A 19,972-nucleotide genomic window follows, 5' to 3' on the forward strand; every position below is an offset into this window, starting at 1 on the left:
GACATGCCATGAGACGATTGGTAACGATTTCCATAGGATCCCCGCGGTTGCCTGGCAACCGTCAACTTTGCGCAGTGGCAGTATCGTAGCCTGTGAGGTTTAGCCGAGGCGCGATTATTGCTAGTTGAAAACTTTTCCCAATACCCCGCTTCCGCCGGTTTGCAATACAATCGGCGGAAGCAATTTTTGACAGTCTCGTCAGAGACTGAGCAAGGTGTTTAAAGACAGATTTTGTCATGTTGACATCATGGTAGAAAGAAACGAGCTTTTTTCTTCTCGACAGAAACGCTCTTTAGCTCTTTCAGCGTTATGCAGGGAACAGATCTGTCGAGAACACTTTTGAGTCAGCGCGAAACGCCGTGTTCTGTCAGTTTGATTTCATATTGCTCGTAGCGGCGCCCGGCTTTTGTCTGTCAAACGCTAGGTTGCGCTTCTTCATGCTGCATCGTCGCATGAGTGGAGCTTTTTAAACGTCTGTACTTACTGCGCCCCATAAGAAATCATTAATCATTTGTCCCCGTTCAAAAGAGATTGTGCGATGTCCTGCAGCGTTCGCAAAGCAAACCTTTGACAGTTTGAAAAGAGGAATTTATTCTGCTTCCTGTGCTTGCAGTAGTTACAAAGTTGAACGTCTTTACACGATCTGCTGCAGTTTTCAGTGGGCGGGCTTTGTCAAAGTCGTGGAAAAACGCACTGTGTTTCGGCTCGGGAAACATCCTGCATGTTTTCGGTGTGTATAGCTGTCTTTTAACGCATACAGAATTCATTCGAAATCATTGATTTCTCCAATTAACAGGGGGCCTTTTTGAACCTGCGAGAAGCATTCTTTTAATGTAACAGATTTACTCCGGGGAAAGGCAGCATGACATTGAGAGTTGCTCAAGTTTTCAGCACCCGTATCGGACTGCGTGTAAGCAGACATCGCTCAGAATGCCCTTTAAGATTCTCGTAGCGGCGCCCGGCTTTTGTCTGTCAAATGCTAGGTTGCGCTTCTTCGTGCTGCATCGCCGGCAAGAGTGGAGCTTTTAAAACGTCTGTTCTTACTGCGCCCCATAAGAAATCATTTGTCCCCGTTCAAAAGAGATTGTGTGATGTCCTGCAGCGTTCGCAAGGCAAACCTTTGACAGTTTGAAAAGAGGAATTTATTCTGCTTCCTGTTCTTGCAGTAGTTACAAAGTCGAACGTCTTTACACGATCTGCTGCAGTTTTCAGTGGGCGGGCTTTGTCAAATGGCTTGGAAAAAGGCACTGTGTTTCGGCTCGGGAAACACCCTGCATGTTTTCTGTGTGTATAGCTGTCTTTTAACGCATACAGAACTCATTCGAAATCATTGATTTCTCCAATTAACAGGGGCCCTTTTTGAACCTGCGAGAAGCTGTCTTTCAATGTAACAGATTTACTCCGGGGAAAGGCAGCATGATATTGAGAGTTTCTCAAGCTTTCAGCACCCATATCGGACTGCGTGTATGCAGACATCGCTCAGAATACCCTGTAAGATTCTCCCCCAATCCATTTGTGCAACCTCTTTCAAAAAAGGCTTTGCTGGTCACATTTTTAGGTTCATAACAGAAACTGCAGACACTCGGCGCTGCGATGGCTGGGAACCGAACCCGGGTCAACTGCTTGGAAGGCAGCTATGCTCACCACTATACCACCAACGCACAGCTGCTGGAGCCCTGCAGGACACCACGAGAGAATGCTCACGATATCGGACGCTGTCTCCGGGACGTGCTGATTCCACACATCGTGAACAAATCATGATATTGTTAGTTACTGTAGCTAGACGTTCAAATGAGTTTCATGGCCAGATGGACTGTTTCCTCCAGCGGTATAGTATTGCAGTGAGACAGCACGATGCCTGCAAGACTATGTCACGCTAAACGCCACAGATTGTGTTTGTCCGTTCGTGTCAGTCGTCCTGCAGCTACGGGAAGTGGGACACAGACATGCTGCAATGCTTTCAGGGCGTTATGATTTGTTTGTGCAACATCCGAGAAGAGTACTTGTGGCTTGAATGTGAACTGTACGTGGCCGCCCCCTTTCCTCTGTAGTGCATGATTTCCTCCCGGCATGCCCTTCGTCATTGTTCTGTCATCTTGTATTTAAAGGGTTGTATTTCTGCTGCTGAAAATAAGCAACGGTTTTCTCACAACGCCCTTTGTTCCCAACGGAGACCTTGTCTGTCATGAAATTCTTCAAAACCTCGAGCTATAAGAAGAAGACGACAGATATGAAGCGTTACAGCAACGACATGCCATGAGACGATTGGTAACGATTTCCATAGGATCCCCGCGGTTGCCTGGCAACCGTCAACTTTGCGCAGTGGCAGTATCGTAGCCTGTGAGGTTTAGCCGAGGCGCGATTATTGCTAGTTGAAAACTTTTCCCAATACCCCGCTTCCGCCGGTTTGCAATACAATCGGCGGAAGCAATTTTTGACAGTCTCGTCAGAGACTGAGCAAGGTGTTTAAAGACAGATTTTGTCATGGTGACATCATGGTAGAAAGAAACGAGCTTTTTTCTTCTCGACAGAAACGCTCTTTAGCTCTTTCAGCGTTATGCAGGGAACAGATCTGTCGAGAACACTTTTGAGTCAGCGCGAAACGCCGTGTTCTGTCACTTTGATTTCATATTGCTCGTAGCGGCGCCCGGCTTTTGTCTGTCAAACGCTAGGTTGCGCTTCTTCATGCTGCATCGTCGCATGAGTGGAGCTTTTTAAACGTCTGTACTTACTGCGCCCCATAAGAAATCATTTGTCCCCGTTCAAAAGAGATTATGCGATGTCCTGCAGCGTTCGCAAAGCAAACCTTTGACAGTTTGAAAAGAGGAATTTATTCTGCTTCCTGTTTTTGCAGTAGTTACAAAGTTGAACGTCTTTACACGATCTGCTGCAGTTTTCAGTGGGCGGGCTTTGTCAAAGTCGTGGAAAAACGCACTGTGTTTCGGCTCGGGAAACATCCTGCATGCTTTCTGTGTGTATAGCTGTCTTTTAACGCATACAGAATTCATTCGAAATCATTGATTTCTCCAATTAACAGGGGGCCTTTTTGAACCTGCGAGAAGCATTCTTTTAATGTAACAGATTTACTCCGGGGAAAGGCAGCATGACATTGAGAGTTGCTCAAGCTTTCAGCACCCGTATCGGACTGCGTGTAAGCAGACATCGCTCAGAATGCCCTTTAAGATTCTCGTAGCGGCGCCCGGCTTTTGTCTGTCAAATGCTAGGTTGCGCTTCTTCGTGCTGCATCGCCGGCACGAGTGGAGCTTTTAAAACGTCTGTTCTTACTGCGCCCCATAAGAAATCATTTGTCCCCGTTCAAGAGATTGTGTGATGTCCTGCAGCGTTCGCAAGGCAAACCTTTGACAGTTTGAAAAGAGGAATTTATTCTGCTTCCTGTTCTTGCAGTAGTTACAAAGTCGAACGTCTTTACACGATCTGCTGCAGTTTTCAGTGGGCGGGCTTTGTCAAATGGCTTGGAAAAAGGCACTGTGTTTCGGCTCGGGAAACACCCTGCATGTTTTCTGTGTGTATAGCTGTCTTTTAACGCATACAGAACTCATTCGAAATCATTGATTTCTCCAATTAACAGGGGCCCTTTTTGAACCTGCGAGAAGCTGTCTTTCAATGTAACAGATTTACTCCGGGGAAAGGCAGCATGATATTGAGAGTTTCTCAAGCTTTCAGCACCCATATCGGACTGCGTGTATGCAGACATCGCTCAGAATACCCTGTAAGATTCTCCCCCAATTCATTTGTGCAACCTCTTTCAAAAAAGGCTTTGCTGGTCACATTTTTAGGTTCATAACAGAAGCTACAGACACTCAGCGCTGCGTTGGCCGGGAACCGAACCCGGGTCAACTGCTTGGAAGGCAGCTATGCTCACCACTATACCACCAACGCACAGCTGCTGGAGCCCTGCAGGACACCACGAGAGAATGCTCACGATATCGGACGCTGTCTCCGGGACGTGCTGATTCCACACATCGTGAACAAATCATGATATTGTTAGTTACTGTAGCTAGACGTTCAAATGAGTTTCATGGCCAGATGGACTGTTTCCTCCAGCGGTATAGTATTGCAGTGAGACAGCACGATGCCTGCAAGACTATGTCACGCTAAACGCCACAGATTGTGTTTGTCCGTTCGTGTCAGTCGTCCTGCAGCTACGGGAAGTGGGACACAGACATGCTGCAATGCTTTCAGGGCGTTATGATTTGTTTGTGCAACATCCGAGAAGAGTACTTGTGGCTTGAATGTGAACTGTACGTGGCCGCCCCCTTTCCTCTGTAGTGCATGATTTCCTCCCGGCATGCCCTTCGTCATTGTTCTGTCATCTTGTATTTAAAGGGTTGTATTTCTGCTGCTGAAAATAAGCAACGGTTTTCTCACAACGCCCTTTGTTCCCAACGGAGACCTTGTCTGTCATGAAATTCTTCAAAACCTCGAGCTATAAGAAGAAGACGACAGATATGAAGCGTTACAGCAACGACATGCCATGAGACGATTGGTAACGATTTCCATAGGATCCCCGCGGTTGCCTGGCAACCGTCAACTTTGCGCAGTGGCAGTATCGTAGCCTGTGAGGTTTAGCCGAGGCGCGATTATTGCTAGTTGAAAACTTTTCCCAATACCCCGCTTCCGCCGGTTTGCAATACAATCGGCGGAAGCAATTTTTGACAGTCTCGTCAGAGACTGAGCAAGGTGTTTAAAGACAGATTTTGTCATGGTGACATCATGGTAGAAAGAAACGAGCTTTTTTCTTCTCGACAGAAACGCTCTTTAGCTCTTTCAGCGTTATGCAGGGAACAGATCTGTCGAGAACACTTTTGAGTCAGGGCGAAACGCCGTGTTCTGTCACTTTGATTTCATATTGCTCGTAGCGGCGCCCGGCTTTTGTCTGTCAAACGCTAGGTTGCGCTTCTTCATGCTGCATCGTCGCATGAGTGGAGCTTTTTAAACGTCTGTACTTACTGCGCCCCATAAGAAATCATTAATCATTTGTCCCCGTTCGCAAAGCAAACCTTTGACAGTTTGAAAAGAGGAATTTATTCTGCTTCCTGTGCTTGCAGTAGTTACAAAGTTGAACGTCTTTACACGATCTGCTGCAGTTTTCAGTGGGCGGGCTTTGTCAAAGTCGTGGAAAAACGCACTGTGTTTCGGCTCGGGAAACATCCTGCATGTTTTCTGTGTGTATAGCTGTCTTTTAACGCATACAGAATTCATTCGAAATCATTGATTTCTCCAATTAACAGGGGGCCTTTTTGAACCTGCGAGAAGCATTCTTTTAATGTAACAGATTTACTCCGGGGAAAGGCAGCATGACATTGAGAGTTGCTCAAGCTTTCAGCACCCGTATCGGACTGCGTGTAAGCAGACATCGCTCAGAATGCCCTTTAAGATTCTCGTAGCGGCGCCCGGCTTTTGTCTGTCAAATGCTAGGTTGCGCTTCTTCGTGCTGCATCGCCGGCAAGAGTGGAGCTTTTAAAACGTCTGTTCTTACTGCGCCCCATAAGAAATCATTTGTCCCCGTTCAAAAGAGATTGTGTGATGTCCTGCAGCGTTCGCAAGGCAAACCTTTGACAGTTTGAAAAGAGGAATTTATTCTGCTTCCTGTTCTTGCAGTAGTTACAAAGTCGAACGTCTTTACACGATCTGCTGCAGTTTTCAGTGGGCGGGCTTTGTCAAATGGCTTGGAAAAAGGCACTGTGTTTCGGCTCGGGAAACACCCTGCATGTTTTCTGTGTGTATAGCTGTCTTTTAACGCATACAGAACTCATTCGAAATCATTGATTTCTCCAATTAACAGGGGCCCTTTTTGAACCTGCGAGAAGCTGTCTTTCAATGTAACAGATTTACTCCGGGGAAAGGCAGCATGATATTGAGAGTTTCTCAAGCTTTCAGCACCCATATCGGACTGCGTGTATGCAGACATCGCTCAGAATACCCTGTAAGATTCTCCCCCAATCCATTTGTGCAACCTCTTTCAAAAAAGGCTTTGCTGGTCACATTTTTAGGTTCATAACAGAAACTGCAGACACTCGGCGCTGCGATGGCCGGGAACCGAACCCGGGTCAACTGCTTGGAAGGCAGCTATGCTCACCACTATACCACCAACGCACAGCTGCTGGAGCCCTGCAGGACACCACGAGAGAATGCTCACGATATCGGACGCTGTCTCCGGGACGTGCTGATTCCACACATCGTGAACAAATCATGATATTGTTAGTTACTGTAGCTAGACGTTCAAATGAGTTTCATGGCCAGATGGACTGTTTCCTCCAGCGGTATAGTATTGCAGTGAGACAGCACGATGCCTGCAAGACTATGTCACGCTAAACGCCACAGATTGTGTTTGTCCGTTCGTGTCAGTCGTCCTGCAGCTACGGGAAGTGGGACACAGACATGCTGCAATGCTTTCAGGGCGTTATGATTTGTTTGTGCAACATCCGAGAAGAGTACTTGTGGCTTGAATGTGAACTGTACGTGGCCGCCCCCTTTCCTCTGTAGTGCATGATTTCCTCCCGGCATGCCCTTCGTCATTGTTCTGTCATCTTGTATTTAAAGGGTTGTATTTCTGCTGCTGAAAATAAGCAACGGTTTTCTCACAACGCCCTTTGTTCCCAACGGAGACCTTGTCTGTCATGAAATTCTTCAAAACCTCGAGCTATAAGAAGAAGACCACAGATATGAAGCGTTACAGCAACAACATGCCATGAGACGATTGGTAACGATTTCCATAGGATCCCCGCGGTTGCCTGGCAACCGTCAACTTTGCGCAGTGGCAGTATCGTAGCCTGTGAGGTTTAGCCGAGGCGCGATTATTGCTAGCTGAAAACTTTTCCCAATACCCCGCTTCCGCCGGTTTGCAATACAATCGGCGGAAGCAATTTTTGACAGTCTCGTCAGAGACTGAGCAAGGTGTTTAAAGACAGATTTTGTCATGGTGACATCATGGTAGAAAGAAACGAGCTTTTTTCTTCTCGACAGAAACGCTCTTTAGCTCTTTCAGCGTTATGCAGGGAACAGATCTGTCGAGAACACTTTTGAGTCAGCGCGAAACGCCGTGTTCTGTCACTTTGATTTCATATTGCTCGTAGCGGCGCCCGGCTTTTGTCTGTCAAACGCTAGGTTGCGCTTCTTCATGCTGCATCGTCGCATGAGTGGAGCTTTTTAAACGTCTGTACTTACTGCGCCCCATAAGAAATCATTAATCATTTGTCCCCGTTCGCAAAGCAAACCTTTGACAGTTTGAAAAGAGGAATTTATTCTGCTTCCTGTGCTTGCAGTAGTTACAAAGTTGAACGTCTTTACACGATCTGCTGCAGTTTTCAGTGGGCGGGCTTTGTCAAAGTCGTGGAAAAACGCACTGTGTTTCGGCTCGGGAAACATCCTGCATGTTTTCTGTGTGTATAGCTGTCTTTTAACGCATACAGAATTCATTCGAAATCATTGATTTCTCCAGTTAACAGGGGGCCTTTTTGAACCTGCGAGAAGCTGTCTTTCAATGTAACAGATTTACTCCGGGGAAAGGCAACATGATATTGAGAGTTTCTCAAGCTTTCAGCACCCATATCGGACTGCGTGTATGCAGACATCGCTCAGAATACCCTGTAAGATTCTCCCCCAATTCATTTGTGCAACCTCTTTCAAAAAAGGCTTTGCTGGTCACATTTTTAGGTTCATAACAGAAGCTACAGACACTCGGCGCTGCGTTGGCCGGGAACCCAACCCGGGTCAACTGCTTGGAAGACAGCTATGCTCACCACTATACCACCAACGCACAGCTGCTGGAGCCCTGCAGGACACCACGAGAGAATGCTCACGATATCGGACGCTGTCTCCGGGACGTGCTGATTCCACACATCGTGAACAAATCATGATATTGTTAGTTACTGTAGCTAGACGTTCAAATGAGTTTCATGGCCAGATGGACTGTTTCCTCCAGCGGTATAGTATTGCAGTGAGACAGCACGATGCCTGCAAGACTATGTCACGCTAAACGCCACAGATTGTGTTTGTCCGTTCGTGTCAGTCGTCCTGCAGCTACGGGAAGTGGGACACAGACATGCTGCAATGCTTTCAGGGCGTTATGATTTGTTTGTGCAACATCCGAGAAGAGTACTTGTGGCTTGAATGTGAACTGTACGTGGCCGCCCCCTTTCCTCTGTAGTGCATGATTTCCTCCCGGCATGCCCTTCGTCATTGTTCTGTCATCTTGTATTTAAAGGGTTGTATTTCTGCTGCTGAAAATAAGCAACGGTTTTCTCACAACGCCCTTTGTTCCCAACGGAGACCTTGTCTGTCATGAAATTCTTCAAAACCTCGAGCTATAAGAAGAAGACGACAGATATGAAGCGTTACAGCAACGACATGCCATGAGACGATTGGTAACGATTTCCATAGGATCCCCGCGGTTGCCTGGCAACCGTCAACTTTGCGCAGTGGCAGTATCGTAGCCTGTGAGGTTTAGCCGAGGCGCGATTATTGCTAGTTGAAAACTTTTCCCAATACCCCGCTTCCGCCGGTTTGCAATACAATCGGCGGAAGCAATTTTTGACAGTCTCGTCAGAGACTGAGCAAGGTGTTTAAAGACAGATTTTGTCATGGTGACATCATGGTAGAAAGAAACGAGCTTTTTTCTTCTCGACAGAAACGCTCTTTAGCTCTTTCAGCGTTATGCAGGGAACAGATCTGTCGAGAACACTTTTGAGTCAGCGCGAAACGCCGTGTTCTGTCACTTTGATTTCATATTGCTCGTAGCGGCGCCCGGCTTTTGTCTGTCAAACGCTAGGTTGCGCTTCTTCATGCTGCATCGTCGCATGAGTGGAGCTTTTTAAACGTCTGTACTTACTGCGCCCCATAAGAAATCATTAATCATTTGTCCCCGTTCGCAAAGCAAACCTTTGACAGTTTGAAAAGAGGAATTTATTCTGCTTCCTGTGCTTGCAGTAGTTACAAAGTTGAACGTCTTTACACGATCTGCTGCAGTTTTCAGTGGGCGGGCTTTGTCAAAGTCGTGGAAAAACGCACTGTGTTTCGGCTCGGGAAACATCCTGCATGTTTTCTGTGTGTATAGCTGTCTTTTAACGCATACAGAATTCATTCGAAATCATTGATTTCTCCAGTTAACAGGGGGCCTTTTTGAACCTGCGAGAAGCTGTCTTTCAATGTAACAGATTTACTCCGGGGAAAGGCAGCATGATATTGAGAGTTTCTCAAGCTTTCAGCACCCATATCGGACTGCGTGTATGCAGACATCGCTCAGAATACCCTGTAAGATTCTCCCCCAATTCATTTGTGCAACCTCTTTCAAAAAAGGCTTTGCTGGTCACATTTTTAGGTTCATAACAGAAGCTACAGACACTCGGCGCTGCGTTGGCCGGGAACCGAACCCGGGTCAACTGCTTGGAAGGCAGCTATGCTCACCACTATACCACCAACGCACAGCTGCTGGAGCCCTGCAGGACACCACGAGAGAATGCTCACGATATCGGACGCTGTCTCCGGGACGTGCTGATTCCACACATCGTGAACAAATCATGATATTGTTAGTTACTGTAGCTAGACGTTCAAATGAGTTTCATGGCCAGATGGACTGTTTCCTCCAGCGGTATAGTATTGCAGTGAGACAGCACGATGCCTGCAAGACTATGTCACGCTAAACGCCACAGATTGTGTTTGTCCGTTCGTGTCAGTCGTCCTGCAGCTACGGGAAGTGGGACACAGACATGCTGCAATGCTTTCAGGGCGTTATGATTTGTTTGTGCAACATCCGAGAAGAGTACTTGTGGCTTGAATGTGAACTGTACGTGGCCGCCCCCTTTCCTCTGTAGTGCATGATTTCCTCCCGGCATGCCCTTCGTCATTGTTCTGTCATCTTGTATTTAAAGGGTTGTATTTCTGCTGCTGAAAATAAGCAACGGTTTTCTCACAACGCCCTTTGTTCCCAACGGAGACCTTGTCTGTCATGAAATTCTTCAAAACCTCGAGCTATAAGAAGAAGACGACAGATATGAAGCGTTACAGCAACGACATGCCATGAGACGATTGGTAACGATTTCCATAGGATCCCCGCGGTTGCCTGGCAACCGTCAACTTTGCGCAGTGGCAGTATCGTAGCCTGTGAGGTTTAGCCGAGGCGCGATTATTGCTAGTTGAAAACTTTTCCCAATACCCCGCTTCCGCCGGTTTGCAATACAATCGGCGGAAGCAATTTTTGACAGTCTCGTCAGAGACTGAGCAAGGTGTTTAAAGACAGATTTTGTCATGGTGACATCATGGTAGAAAGAAACGAGCTTTTTTCTTCTCGACAGAAACGCTCTTTAGCTCTTTCAGCGTTATGCAGGGAACAGATCTGTCGAGAACACTTTTGAGTCAGCGCGAAACGCCGTGTTCTGTCACTTTGATTTCATATTGCTCGTAGCGGCGCCCGGCTTTTGTCTGTCAAACGCTAGGTTGCGCTTCTTCATGCTGCATCGTCGCATGAGTGGAGCTTTTTAAACGTCTGTACTAACTGCGCCCCATAAGAAATCATTTGTCCCCGTTCAAAAGAGATTATGCGATGTCCTGCAGCGTTCGCAAAGCAAACCTTTGACAGTTTGAAAAGAGGAATTTATTCTGCTTCCTGTTTTTGCAGTAGTTACAAAGTTGAACGTCTTTACACGATCTGCTGCAGTTTTCAGTGGGCGGGCTTTGTCAAAGTCGTGGAAAAACGCACTGTGTTTCGGCTCGGGAAACATCCTGCATGCTTTCTGTGTGTATAGCTGTCTTTTAACGCATACAGAATTCATTCGAAATCATTGATTTCTCCAATTAACAGGGGGCCTTTTTGAACCTGCGAGAAGCATTCTTTTAATGTAACAGATTTACTCCGGGGAAAGGCAGCATGACATTGAGAGTTGCTCAAGCTTTCAGCACCCGTATCGGACTGCGTGTAAGCAGACATCGCTCAGAATGCCCTTTAAGATTCTCGTAGCGGCGCCCGGCTTTTGTCTGTCAAATGCTAGGTTGCGCTTCTTCGTGCTGCATCGCCGGCACGAGTGGAGCTTTTAAAACGTCTGTTCTTACTGCGCCCCATAAGAAATCATTTGTCCCCGTTCAAAAGAGATTGTGTGATGTCCTGCAGCGTTCGCAAGGCAAACCTTTGACAGTTTGAAAAGAGGAATTTATTCTGCTTCCTGTTCTTGCAGTAGTTACAAAGTCGAACGTCTTTACACGATCTGCTGCAGTTTTCAGTGGGCGGGCTTTGTCAAATGGCTTGGAAAAAGGCACTGTGTTTCGGCTCGGGAAACACCCTGCATGTTTTCTGTGTGTATAGCTGTCTTTTAACGCATACAGAACTCATTCGAAATCATTGATTTCTCCAATTAACAGGGGCCCTTTTTGAACCTGCGAGAAAATGTCTTTCAATGTAACAGATTTACTCCGGGGAAAGGCAGCATGATATTGAGAGTTTCTCAAGCTTTCAGCACCCATATCGGACTGCGTGTATGCAGACATCGCTCAGAATCCCCTGTAAGATTCTCCCCCAATTCATTTGTGCAACCTCTTTCAAAAAAGGCTTTGCTGGTCACATTTTTAGGTTCATAACAGAAGTTACGGACACTCAGCGCTGCGTTGGCCGGGAATCGAACCCGAGTCAACTGCTTCGAAGGCACCTATGCTCACCACTATACCATCAACGCACACAGCTAGAGCCCTGCAGGACACCACGAGAGAATGCTCACGATATCGGACGCTGTCTCCGGGACGTGCTTATTCCACACATCGTGAACAAATCATGATATTGTTAGTTACTGTAGCTAGACGTTCAAATGAGTTTCATGGCCAGATGGACTGTTTCCTCCAGCGGTATAGTATTGCAGTGAGACAGCACGATGCCTGCAAACTATGTCACGCTAAACGCCACAGATTGTGTTTGTCCGTTCGTGTCAGTCGTCCTGCAGCTACGGGAAGTGGGACACAGACATGCTGCAATGCTTTCAGGGCGTTATGATTTGTTTGTGCAACATCCGAGAAGAGTACTTGTGGCTTGAATGTGAACTGTACGTGGCCGCCCCCTTTCCTCTGTAGTGCATGATTTCCTCCCGGCATGCCCTTCGTCATTGTTCTGTCATCTTGTATTTAAAGGCTTGTATTTCTGCTGCTGAAAATAAGCAACGGTTTTCTCACAACGCCCTTTGTTCCCAACGGAGACCTTGTCTGTCATGAAATTCTTCAAAACCTCGAGCTATAAGAAGAAGACGACAGATATGAAGCGTTACAGCAACGACATGCCAAGAGACGATTGGTAACGATTTCCATAGGATCCCCGCGGTTGCCTGGCAACCGTCAACTTTGCGCAGTGGCAGTATCGTAGCCTGTGAGGTTTAGCCGAGGCGCGATTATTGCTAGTTGAAAACTTTTCCCAATACCCCGCTTCCGCCGGTTTGCAATACAATCGGCGGAAGCAATTTTTGACAGTCTCGTCAGAGACTGAGCAAGGTGTTTAAAGACAGATTTTGTCATGGTGACATCATGGTAGAAAGAAACGAGCTTTTTTCTTCTCGACAGAAACGCTCTTTAGCTCTTTCAGCGTTATGCAGGGAACAGATCTGTCGAGAACACTTTTGAGTCAGCGCGAAACGCCGTGTTCTGTCACTTTGATTTCATATTGCTCGTAGCGGCGCCCGGCTTTTGTCTGTCAAACGCTAGGTTGCGCTTCTTCATGCTGCATCGTCGCATGAGTGGAGCTTTTTAAACGTCTGTACTTACTGCGCCCCATAAGAAATCATTAATCATTTGTCCCCGTTCGCAAAGCAAACCTTTGACAGTTTGAAAAGAGGAATTTATTCTGCTTCCTGTGCTTGCAGTAGTTACAAAGTTGAACGTCTTTACACGATCTGCTGCAGTTTTCAGTGGGCGGGCTTTGTCAAAGTCGTGGAAAAACGCACTGTGTTTCGGCTCGGGAAACATCCTGCATGTTTTCGGTGTGTATAGCTGTCTTTTAACGCATACAGAATTCATTCGAAATCATTGATTTCTCCAATTAACAGGGGGCCTTTTTGAACCTGCGAGAAGCATTCTTTTAATGTAACAGATTTACTCCGGGGAAGGCAGCATGACATTGAGAGTTGCTCAAGCTTTCAGCACCCGTATCGGACTGCGTGTAAGCAGACATCGCTCAGAATGCCCTTTAAGATTCTCGTAGCGGCGCCCGGCTTTTGTCTGTCAAATGCTAGGTTGCGCTTCTTCGTGCTGCATCGCCGGCAAGAGTGGAGCTTTTAAAACGTCTGTTCTTACTGCGCCCCATAAGAAATCATTTGTCCCCGTTCAAAAGAGATTGTGTGATGTCCTGCAGCGTTCGCAAGGCAAACCTTTGACAGTTTGAAAAGAGGAATTTATTCTGCTTCCTGTTCTTGCAGTAGTTACAAAGTCGAACGTCTTTACACGATCTGCTGCAGTTTTCAGTGGGCGGGCTTTGTCAAATGGCTTGGAAAAAGGCACTGTGTTTCGGCTCGGGAAACACTCTGCATGTTTTCTGTGTGTATAGCTGTCTTTTAACGCATACAGAACTCATTCGAAATCATTGATTTCTCCAATTAACAGGGGCCCTTTTTGAACCTGCGAGAAGCTGTCTTTCAATGTAACAGATTTACTCCGGGGAAAGGCAGCATGATATTGAGAGTTTCTCAAGCTTTCAGCACCCATATCGGACTGCGTGTATGCAGACATCGCTCAGAATACCCTGTAAGATTCTCCCCCAATCCATTTGTGCAACCTCTTTCAAAAAAGGCTTTGCTGGTCACATTTTTAGGTTCATAACAGAAACTGCAGACACTCGGCGCTGCGATGGCCGGGAACCGAACCCGGGTCAACTGCTTGGAAGGCAGCTATGCTCACCACTATACCACCAACGCACAGCTGCTGGAGCCCTGCAGGACACCACGAGAGAATGCTCACGATATCGGACGCTGTCTCCGGGACGTGCTGATTCCACACATCGTGAACAAATCATGATATTGTTAGTTACTGTAGCTAGACGTTCAAATGAGTTTCATGGCCAGATGGACTGTTTCCTCCAGCGGTATAGTATTGCAGTGAGACAGCACGATGCCTGCAAGACTATGTCACGCTAAACGCCACAGATTGTGTTTGTCCGTTCGTGTCAGTCGTCCTGCAGCTACGGGAAGTGGGACACAGACATGCTGCAATGCTTTCAGGGCGTTATGATTTGTTTGTGCAACATCCGAGAAGAGTACTTGTGGCTTGAATGTGAACTGTACGTGGCCGCCCCCTTTCCTCTGTAGTGCATGATTTCCTCCCGGCATGCCCTTCGTCATTGTTCTGTCATCTTGTATTTAAAGGGTTGTATTTCTGCTGCTGAAAATAAGCAACGGTTTTCTCACAACGCCCTTTGTTCCCAACGGAGACCTTGTCTGTCATGAAATTCTTCAAAACCTCGAGCTATAAGAAGAAGACGACAGATATGAAGCGTTACAGCAACGACATGCCATGAGACGATTGGTAACGATTTCCATAGGATCCCCGCGGTTGCCTGGCAACCGTCAACTTTGCGCAGTGGCAGTATCGTAGCCTGTGAGGTTTAGCCGAGGCGCGATTATTGCTAGTTGAAAACTTTTCCCAATACCCCGCTTCCGCCGGTTTGCAATACAATCGGCGGAAGCAATTTTTGACAGTCTCGTCAGAGACTGAGCAAGGTGTTTAAAGACAGATTTTGTCCTGGTGACATCATGGTAGAAAGAAACGAGCTTTTTTCTTCTCGACAGAAACGCTCTTTAGCTCTTTCAGCGTTATGCAGGGAACAGATCTGTCGAGAACACTTTTGAGTCAGCGCGAAACGCCGTGTTCTGTCACTTTGATTTCATATTGCTCGTAGCGGCGCCCGGCTTTTGTCTGTCAAACGCTAGGTTGCGCTTCTTCATGCTGCATCGTCGCATGAGTGGAGCTTTTTAAACGTCTGTACTTACTGCGCCCCATAAGAAATCATTAATCATTTGTCCCCGTTCAAAAGAGATTGTGCGATGTCCTGCAGCGTTCGCAAAGCAAACCTTTGACAGTTTGAAAAGAGGAATTTATTCTGCTTCCTGTGCTTGCAGTACTTACAAAGTTGAACGTCTTTACACGATCTGCTGCAGTTTTCAGTGGGCGGGCTTTGTCAAAGTCGTGGAAAAACGCACTGTGTTTCGGCTCGGGAAACATCCTGCATGTTTTCTGTGTGTATAGCTGTCTTTTAACGCATACAGAATTCATTCGAAATCATTGATTTCTCCAATTAACAGGGGGCCTTTTTGAACCTGCGAGAAGCATTCTTTTAATGTAACAGATTTACTCCGGGGAAAGGCAGCATGACATTGAGAGTTGCTCAAGCTTTCAGCACCCGTATCGGACTGCGTGTAAGCAGACATCGCTCAGAATGCCCTTTAAGATTCTCGTAGCGGCGCCCGGCTTTTGTCTGTCAAATGCTAGGTTGCGCTTCTTCGTGCTGCATCGCCGGCAAGAGTGGAGCTTTTAAAACGTCTGTTCTTACTGCGCCCCATAAGAAATCATTTGTCCCCGTTCAAAAGAGATTGTGTGATGTCCTGCAGCGTTCGCAAGGCAAACCTTTGACAGTTTGAAAAGAGGAATTTATTCTGCTTCCTGTTCTTGCAGTAGTTACAAAGTCGAACGTCTTTACACGATCTGCTGCAGTTTTCAGTGGGCGGGCTTTGTCAAATGGCTTGGAAAAAGGCACTGTGTTTCGGCTCGGGAAACACCCTGCATGTTTTCTGTGTGTATAGCTGTCTTTTAACGCATACAGAACTCATTCGAAATCATTGATTTCTCCAATTAACAGGGGCCCTTTTTGAACCTGCGAGAAGCTGTCTTTCAATGTAACAGATTTACTCCGGGGAAAGGCAGCATGATATTGAGAGTTTCTCAAGCTTTCAGCACCCATATCGGACTGCGTGTATGCAGACATCGCTCAGAATACCCTGTAAGATTCTCCCCCAATTCATTTGTGCAACCTCTTTCAAAAAAGGCTTTGCTGGTCACATTTTTAGGTTCATAACAGAAGCTACAGACACTCGGCGCTGCGATGGCCAGGAACCGAACCCGGGTCAACTGCTTGGAAGGCAGCTATGCTCACCACTATACCACCAACGCACAGCTGCTGGAGCCCTGCAGGACACCACGAGAGAATGCTCACGATATCGGACGCTGTCTCCGGGACGTGCTGATTCCACACATCGTGAACAAATCATGATATTGTTAGTTACTGTAGCTAGACGTTCAAATGAGTTTCATGGCCAGATGGACTGTTTCCTCCAGCGGTATAGTATTGCAGTGAGACAGCACGATGCCTGCAAGACTATGTCACGCTAAACGCCACAGATTGTGTTTGTCCGTTCGTGTCAGTCGTCCTGCAGCTACGGGAAGTGGGACACAGACATGCTGCAATGCTTTCAGGGCGTTATGATTTGTTTGTGCAACATCCGAGAAGAGTACTTGTGGCTTGAATGTGAACTGTACGTGGCCGCCCCCTTTCCTCTGTAGTGCATGATTTCCTCCCGGCATGCCCTTCGTCATTGTTCTGTCATCTTGTATTTAAAGGGTTGTATTTCTGCTGCTGAAAATAAGCAACGGTTTTCTCACAACGCCCTTTGTTCCCAACGGAGACCTTGTCTGTCATGAAATTCTTCAAAACCTCGAGCTATAAGAAGAAGACGACAGATATGAAGCGTTACAGCAACGACATGCCATGAGACGATTGGTAACGATTTCCATAGGATCCCCGCGGTTGCCTGGCAACCGTCAACTTTGCGCAGTGGCAGTATCGTAGCCTGTGAGGTTTAGCCGAGGCGCGATTATTGCTAGTTGAAAACTTTTCCCAATACCCCGCTTCCGCCGGTTTGCAATACAATCGGCGGAAGCAATTTTTGACAGTCTCGTCAGAGACTGAGCAAGGTGTTTAAAGACAGATTTTGTCATGGTGACATCATGGTAGAAAGAAACGAGCTTTTTTCTTCTCGACAGAAACGCTCTTTAGCTCTTTCAGCGTTATGCAGGGAACAGATCTGTCGAGAACACTTTTGAGTCAGCGCGAAACGCCGTGTTCTGTCAGTTTGATTTCATATTGCTCGTAGCGGCGCCCGGCTTTTGTCTGTCAAACGCTAGGTTGCGCTTCTTCATGCTGCATCGTCGCATGAGTGGAGCTTTTTAAACGTCTGTACTTACTGCGCCCCATAAGAAATCATTTGTCCCCGTTCAAAAGAGATTATGCGATGTCCTGCAGCGTTCGCAAAGCAAACCTTTGACAGTTTGAAAAGAGGAATTTATTCTGCTTCCTGTTTTTGCAGTAGTTACAAAGTTGAACGTCTTTACACGATCTGCTGCAGTTTTCAGTGGGCGGGCTTTGTCAAAGTCGTGGAAAAACGCACTGTGTTTCGGCTCGGGAAACATCCTGCATGCTTTCTGTGTGTATAGCTGTCTTTTAACGCATACAGAATTCATTCGAAATCATTGATTTCTCCAATTAACAGGGGGCCTTTTTGAACCTGCGAGAAGCATTCTTTTAATGTAACAGATTTACTCCGGGGAAAGGCAGCATGACATTGAGAGTTGCTCAAGCTTTCAGCACCCGTATCGGACTGCGTGTAAGCAGACATCGCTCAGAATCCCCTGTGAGATTCTCCCCCAGTTCCGTTTTGCAGTGCTTTAGCTCTTTCCAAAGGCTTCACTTTGCTAGTCACATTCCTAGGCTCATGACAGCATTTGAAAAGATTCGCCCCTGCGTTGGCCGGGAATCGCACCCTGGTCAATTGCTTGGCAGGTAGCTATGCTCACCGCTACACCACCAACGCACGCCCGCTGGAGCTCGACAGGACACCACCAGAGAATGCTCACGATATCGGAAGCTGTCTCCGGGACGTGCTGATTCCACACATCATGAATAAATCATAATATTGTAAGTTACTGTAGCTAGACCTTCAAATGAGTTTATGGCCAGATGGACTTTTAGTAGTATAAAGCGACACCTTTCGTCAAACTTTTGACAGGTACCACGCCCCTTTTTTCCAGCCAATGGGAGTCCGCTGTGGGTGGATGTCCAGCCCCTTTGCCAGCCAATGGCGTTTTGTTATGTGTGCATGTCCTTCCTCCTCAGGAGCCAATTGTGTGTAGTTAAGGGTCGGAACTCCCGCCTTCCCCCCTGGCCGGTCTGTCCGGAGCCTCAGGGCCCAAAAGCCCCAAGGCAGCGCATCCCTCGCTTTAGGTGTGTGAAAGTGTGTATTGGTTTGGAAGGGGACCATGTCTGCAGCGGGGTTGAATGCGCTCTATTATAACCCTAGGGAATCGGGTAGTTACGGCGGCGCGGGGAGTCTGGTGAGGGCCGCGAGATCCCGGGGTGTGAGCGGCGCCAGCCGCAGCCGGGTGGCCGAGTGGTTGTCCGGCCAGGCTGCTGATACGCTGCAGAAGCCGGCGTGCATACGTTTTGAAAGAAACAGGACGTTGGTGTCCGAAATGGACTGGCAGTGGCAGGCCCACTTGGTGGACATGAGAGATCACCGCGAGTTCAACGACGGTTTCTGTTACATCTTAACGTGTATAGACATGCTGTCTAAATATGCTTGGGCCGTGCTGCTGAAATCCAAGTCTGGAGGGGCCGTGACAGGCGCCTTCCGAAATATACTGCAAGAGGGGAGTGCTCCTAAAAAGCTGCAAATTGATGAGGGTAAAGAATTTCTTAACAGGACCTTCCAAAATTTTCTCAAACATGAGAAAATTGAACATTTCGTTACGGCCAGCGATGTGAAGGCTAGCGTGGTCGATAGGTTTAACAAAACTATTAAAACAAAAATGTGGAGGTACCTGACACACAAAAACACCTTTCGATATATCGACGTCCTATCAGATCTTATTTACACTTATATCTATAGTTACCACACGACTATTAAACGAACCCTGGCTTCTGTTACGTCCGACAACTCCCTTGAGGTGTGGAGAACGGTCTATGACGAACACTTTAAGAGAAAACCGTCAAAGTTTTCATTTAATGTGGGTGATCGTGTGCAGGTGTCCAAAATAAAGGGAGTGTTTGAGAAGGGATATGAACAGACCTTCACAGATGAAATTTTCATTGTCAAAGAGCAGACCTCGGCTCTGAGACCCTATTACAAACTGCAGGACTACGCAGGCGACGACATTAAGGGCTCCTTCTATGCAGAAGAGCTACAGAGGATAAACTCCGCTGTTGAGAACATCTACTGCATCCAAAAGATTTTAGCAGCCAGGGGTCGTGGCAAAAACAAACAGCTTTTGGTAAAATTGTGGGGCTGGAGCGATAAATTCAAAGGTTGGGTAAAGGCTTCCGAGGTCCGAGACATATAGAGGTGGTGAAAAATGAACCCCAATGGTTTCTATGTGACGCTGGCCAGTAATTCATCCTCAAAGATGTTTCCAAAGAACACCAAAGCGTGCTTCACAGAGCATTTGACAAAGGCAATTGACCTGGACGGGAGCTGGGAAGTGGGCCTGGTCGAGCTGCACTATTCGCATACACTAAACACTTTTGATGAAGACGAAGTTTTTCTGTTCGTCAGCGATGAGCTCAAAACTATATGGACATGTACCTTACCGAGAGGGTACTACAGCAACATCGAGCAGCTCTTGCATGAAATGAAACGGGCTGTGGAAAAATCCAAGTTAACGGCCATAAGTCTTAAATACAACCCCATTAGCCGGTCGGTAAGGATTGTTAGTGATAAACGGTTTGTTATACAGGTGCATAACCGCCTGGAGAGGATGTTGGGTTTCAAATTGGGTGTTGGAAGTGTAAAATCACCGCACCCCGTCAATATGACTGGCGGATTTAACACCATGTATATATACACCGATATCATAGAAAACCAGTTAATAGGCGACGTCTACGCACCGCTTTTGCGTTGTGTGCCCTTCAGAGGCGTGGATGGTGAATTCGTCACAGTATTGTATG

At 47.0% G+C, this 19,972-nt stretch overlaps 13 non-coding genes across 13 annotated transcripts; 9 read left to right on the forward strand and 4 right to left on the reverse strand.

Annotated features, from left to right (window-relative positions):
* Positions 1–63: 63 nt before the first annotated feature.
* LOC148810673 (U4 spliceosomal RNA) lies at positions 64–205 on the forward strand. The gene has a single exon (XR_016086759.1). It is a non-coding gene; the product is annotated as a U4 spliceosomal RNA (small nuclear RNA).
* Positions 206–2,311: 2,106 nt separating this feature from the next.
* On the forward strand, positions 2,312–2,453 carry LOC148810674 (U4 spliceosomal RNA). Its single transcript, XR_016086760.1, has one exon. It is a non-coding gene; the product is annotated as a U4 spliceosomal RNA (small nuclear RNA).
* Positions 2,454–3,828: 1,375 nt separating this feature from the next.
* Positions 3,829–3,900, reverse strand: trnag-ucc (transfer RNA glycine (anticodon UCC)). The gene has a single exon. It is a non-coding gene; the product is annotated as a tRNA-Gly (tRNA).
* Positions 3,901–4,550: 650 nt separating this feature from the next.
* Positions 4,551–4,692, forward strand: LOC148810676 (U4 spliceosomal RNA). Its single transcript, XR_016086762.1, has one exon. It is a non-coding gene; the product is annotated as a U4 spliceosomal RNA (small nuclear RNA).
* A 1,353-nt stretch (positions 4,693–6,045) lies between these two features.
* On the reverse strand, positions 6,046–6,117 carry trnag-ucc (transfer RNA glycine (anticodon UCC)). Its single transcript has one exon. It is a non-coding gene; the product is annotated as a tRNA-Gly (tRNA).
* Positions 6,118–6,767: 650 nt separating this feature from the next.
* Positions 6,768–6,909, forward strand: LOC148810678 (U4 spliceosomal RNA). The gene has a single exon (XR_016086703.1). It is a non-coding gene; the product is annotated as a U4 spliceosomal RNA (small nuclear RNA).
* A 1,521-nt stretch (positions 6,910–8,430) lies between these two features.
* LOC148810679 (U4 spliceosomal RNA) lies at positions 8,431–8,572 on the forward strand. Its single transcript, XR_016086763.1, has one exon. It is a non-coding gene; the product is annotated as a U4 spliceosomal RNA (small nuclear RNA).
* A 799-nt stretch (positions 8,573–9,371) lies between these two features.
* trnag-ucc (transfer RNA glycine (anticodon UCC)) lies at positions 9,372–9,443 on the reverse strand. The gene has a single exon. It is a non-coding gene; the product is annotated as a tRNA-Gly (tRNA).
* Positions 9,444–10,093: 650 nt separating this feature from the next.
* On the forward strand, positions 10,094–10,235 carry LOC148810681 (U4 spliceosomal RNA). Its single transcript, XR_016086764.1, has one exon. It is a non-coding gene; the product is annotated as a U4 spliceosomal RNA (small nuclear RNA).
* A 2,097-nt stretch (positions 10,236–12,332) lies between these two features.
* Positions 12,333–12,474, forward strand: LOC148810682 (U4 spliceosomal RNA). Its single transcript, XR_016086765.1, has one exon. It is a non-coding gene; the product is annotated as a U4 spliceosomal RNA (small nuclear RNA).
* Positions 12,475–13,826: 1,352 nt separating this feature from the next.
* trnag-ucc (transfer RNA glycine (anticodon UCC)) lies at positions 13,827–13,898 on the reverse strand. The gene has a single exon. It is a non-coding gene; the product is annotated as a tRNA-Gly (tRNA).
* A 650-nt stretch (positions 13,899–14,548) lies between these two features.
* LOC148810684 (U4 spliceosomal RNA) lies at positions 14,549–14,690 on the forward strand. The gene has a single exon (XR_016086766.1). It is a non-coding gene; the product is annotated as a U4 spliceosomal RNA (small nuclear RNA).
* A 2,106-nt stretch (positions 14,691–16,796) lies between these two features.
* Positions 16,797–16,938, forward strand: LOC148810685 (U4 spliceosomal RNA). Its single transcript, XR_016086767.1, has one exon. It is a non-coding gene; the product is annotated as a U4 spliceosomal RNA (small nuclear RNA).
* The last annotated feature ends 3,034 nt before the right edge of the window (positions 16,939–19,972 follow it).

This window comes from Atractosteus spatula, assembly GCF_055471065.1.
Source record: "Atractosteus spatula isolate fAtrSpa1 chromosome 26 unlocalized genomic scaffold, fAtrSpa1.hap1 SUPER_26_unloc_1, whole genome shotgun sequence".
In the NCBI taxonomy this organism is placed as follows: Eukaryota; Metazoa; Chordata; class Actinopteri; order Semionotiformes; family Lepisosteidae; genus Atractosteus; species Atractosteus spatula.